Below are 4,252 nucleotides of genomic sequence, written 5' to 3'. Positions count from 1 at the left end.
CTGGGCCTGGGCACTGTCCCTCAGCTCTTCAGCTCAAGGCAAGCGCTCTACCACTTGAGCTACAGCGCCACTTCCGGTTTTCTGGTGGTTAACTGTCTCTCCTGCCCGGGCTGGCTTTGAACCGCGATCCTCAGATCTCAGCTTCCTGAGTAGCTAGGATGACAGGCGTGAGCCACCAGCGCCCGGCTTATAAGATCTTCTTGTGTCCTTTCATTCTGTCCTGCTATATTATGGCTATCGTTGAATATACTGCCCTAAATTCACATTGGAAGTGGAATCCAAATGCACAGGGCCGGGAGGAGGGGCCTAATTAGAAGTGATTTGGTAATGGAGGCTTCATGCTCACAAGTGGGCTGTGGTGCTGTCTTGGGAGTGGATCTGAGGTAGAAAAGAGAGTTCAGCTTGCTCACCCTGACCCATCTCCTGCTTGGACTTCTACCACAGAATGAGGCAGCAAAGCATTTCAAGCAATCTCTAGACTCTAAGAAAGAAATGTCTGTTCTAAGTCACCTAGCCCAGTTATTCTGTTACAGTAACACAGAAGGGACTAAGCAATCATGTTAGTTCTTTTCCTGTTTTTAAGTCTTTTATTTTATTTATGTCAGTAATGGAGCTTGAACTCATGGCCTTGAAACTATCTCAAGCTTTTCTGCTCAAGGCTAGTGCTCTACCTCTGGGAGCCGTAGTTCTACTTCCAGTTTTCTGGCGGTTAATCACAGATGAGCTCATGGACAATTCTGCCTGGTCTGGCTGCAAACTGTGATCCTCAGATCTCAGCCTCCTTGGTAGCTAGTATTACAGGCGTGAGCCATCAGTGCTAGTCAAACCATTTATTTATTTATTTATGAAACAAGGTCCTGCTCTTTCCCAAGACCACAATAGCTACTCCAAGGTAGCACAGTGGTAGAGTATTGGCATAACATGTACAAGGCCCTAGTTCCATCTCTAGCACCACAAAGTAAACAAATCCTATTATAATTCAACTCTTCCTAAAGTCTTCTGTGCATGCAGGAATTTAACAATCCAAGTCCTGTAACTGTAGTGTTTTTCAGTGTTTTAATTTTCTTGAGATTCTGTCCACCAATTTTAACTTCCTGATGTCAGACGTGTGCTACCATGCCCAGCCATGCAAACTTTTGGAGGCTTGAGAACTTTTCTTTTTTTCTAAATCTGTCTCTATAAACTGCCATCCCCTGATCTCAGCCTCCTAAGTAGCTTGGCTTACATACAATGCATCTGGCTTAAAAAAAAATCTATCTTAAAATATTATATGGAATGTATTTTTTAAAAAACTGCTGAGGATCACACATAGAGCCCCTAATATATACTAGGGAAACATCTATCACTGGGCTATGACCCCAACTCCTTAAAATCGAAAGTATTGCTGCAGTAAAATGTGACGGGCTACAATGCTGTCTCCTCTGTGGCACGTCAGTGCCACATACTGTCATTTCTCTTCTAGTAAACTTTCCGATTTTGGGGGGGGAGGATGGGGCACGGGGCTTGGACTCAGGACCTGGGCGCTGTCCCTGAGCTCTTGTGCTCAAGGATAGCACTCTACCACAGAGCCACTCCTGGTTTTCTGGTGGTAAGAGTCTCACAGACTTTCCTGCCTGGCCTAGCTTCAAATCATGCTCCTCAGATCTCAGCCTCCTGAATAGCTAGGATTGCAGGAGTGGGCCATCATTGCCTGGCTTCCTATCATCTTTTAAAAATGTATTTATACAACTACAAAAGCTTTCTTTTGATATTTCTCTAGATTCATCTTTTGGATTTCAAAATTACTATATATATTTTATATATATACACACGTGTGTGTGTGTGTGTGTGTGTGTGTGTATATATATATACATACATACATATATACATAAATAAAAGCTTTTAAAAAGCATATAGCAAAGCCAGGTACTAGTGCCTCATGCCTGTAATCCTAGCTAGTCAGGAGGCTGAGATCTGAGGATCACGGTTCAAAGCCAGCCCAGGCAAGAAATTCCATGAGCCTCTTATCTCTAATTAACCACCACAAAACTGGAAATGGGGCTATGGTTCCAAGTGGTAGAACACTAGCCTTGGGCAAAAGAACTCAGACAGCAACTATGCCCTGAGTTCAAGCCCCATGGCTGACCAAAAAACAAAACAAAAAACATATAAAGGATGGTTTAGAAAACTAGTTTAATGATCTTGGGTTCTTGCAGGAGAGTTTAATCCATTTGGTGAGATCTAGTTCAATCATGTTATTTCATGCTTGTTAAATCCATCTTTTCATGTGTGCATTTGTCCATATCCTGATTTTGACAGTTCCTTTTCTTTTCCTTAATATATATTAGTGGTACCTAGATACTGTGGTAGAATATATTTGTAAATTCAAATTTGTAAAATTATCTCTAAAATATATAGAGCATATATACAGACAGCCCAAAATCAAATTGACAAATTCTTTTTTTTTTTTTTGGGTCCGGTCGTGGGGCCTGAACTCTGGGCCTGGGCGCTGTCCCTCAGCTCTTCAGCTCAAGGCTAGCGCCCTACCACTTGAGCCACAGCTCCACTTCCGGCTTTTTTCTTTTTGCTTATGTGGTGTTGAGGAATCGAACCCAGGGCCTCATGCATGCAAGGCAAGCGCTCTACCACTGAGCCACCTTCCCAGCCCCAAACTGACAAATTCTTAATCAAAGGTAAAGGTTGATCTACCTTTCATCTCTTTTAGAAAAACTGAAGATGATAATGGTTTTTATTCTCTTGGTGATAATGGCTTTGAATTCAGGGTCTCATGCTTATTAGACAAGTAGCTATATCACTTGAGCTAGCCATGCTCCTACTCCTAGAAAAATACAATTTTAATCTGGCTATTTTCAGTTAACCTAATGCGCTATAGACTTATGATTTTTCCTGCCATACATTAATGTCTAATTTAATTTATGGCACCAATATTCCTCAGATTTATTCCAGTGCTTTCCAGTTATTTCACTCACCCTTACTTTTGATACCTCAGTCTTTCTTTCTGAACTAATTTTCCTCCATAAGGTATTAACTTTCAGAAGTTCCTTTAGTGAGGTAATTTTGTCAATGTGTTTTGGTTCTGCTCAATGGAAGGTATCTTTATTACACTTCCATTCCTAGATAGGATGGTTTAATATATCTACATAGCAGGGCAGTCTCGCTGAGTTTTGGATGATGGGTAACAGTACTTTTTTGTAGCTAAAAGCTGAGGACCTCAAACATCTGAAGGAAGTGGTATGGAAAGCACTGTCTTAATATTCAGCTGCAGTTACCAAATGGATGTCTAAGTTAGGCTCCACACACATCCTTTTACTAGCCTCACAATGACCCTATAAAAAGCTTGCTGTGAGAAAAGAATATTAGCATCCCCATTTTATGGGTAATGGAATACATTTTCTAAGATTTGTCATTCCTCATTCTCATTATTCTTTTGCTTTTATTCAGCATCACTGTATACACTATCCACATAATTTATAAGACGATTTCACTTTTCTCCCTTGAAGCCTGATTCTTTTTTTGCAAGTATTAAATTTTCTATTGCATTCACAAAGTCCCATACAACTTTTAGTTTAAAAGAATTTTTATTAACCAGTATTCTCAAGTCTTTCCATCAGGTCAGATAGCAAATCTTTCTAAGATAACTAAGTCTTTGGTCTGACACATTAATATTCAGCTGATAATTTAACACCAAAGTTCATTATTTTTTAACCATGTTCCTCAAGAATAAGTTTATATTCTTCTAAATTAATACTTCATCTATATAAAGAAGAAATGGAAAGTCCTCTCCTATTCAAGGCTAGAATTCTGCTATGACAGGTGAAGTTTTCCATGAATACTTTGTGAGGCACACTTCAGCAAACTATAGAGTTTGAGAAAGAAGGTAACTGAATCTTCATGTCTTTTATGAGCTAAAAAGAGCAATTCTCTAAAGCAGAACAATAGATTTTATATATCACACATTCTGACCAGAGGGTAAAATTAGCATATCCCTCCAACTTATGAATTATCTGTAAATTATTTGTAACCTGTATTAGATGTAATAAAAATATACAAAAATAAAAATGGTAACTGGGACCTGGTGGCTCAGGCCTATAATTTTCGCTACTCAGAAAGCTGAACTCTGAGGATCGCATTTTGAAACAAACCAGACTGGACAAGACAGTCTTTGAGACTTTATCTCTAATTAACCAGCAAAAAGAGCCAGAAGTAGAGCTGTGGCTCAAGTGTTAGAACACCAGCTTTGAGTAAAAAAGCT

The sequence above is a fragment of the Dipodomys ordii genome, unplaced genomic scaffold (genome assembly GCF_000151885.1).
Source record: "Dipodomys ordii isolate 6190 unplaced genomic scaffold, Dord_2.0 Scaffold101, whole genome shotgun sequence".
In the NCBI taxonomy this organism is placed as follows: domain Eukaryota; kingdom Metazoa; phylum Chordata; class Mammalia; order Rodentia; family Heteromyidae; genus Dipodomys; species Dipodomys ordii.
This window is presented reverse-complemented; position numbering follows the sequence as displayed.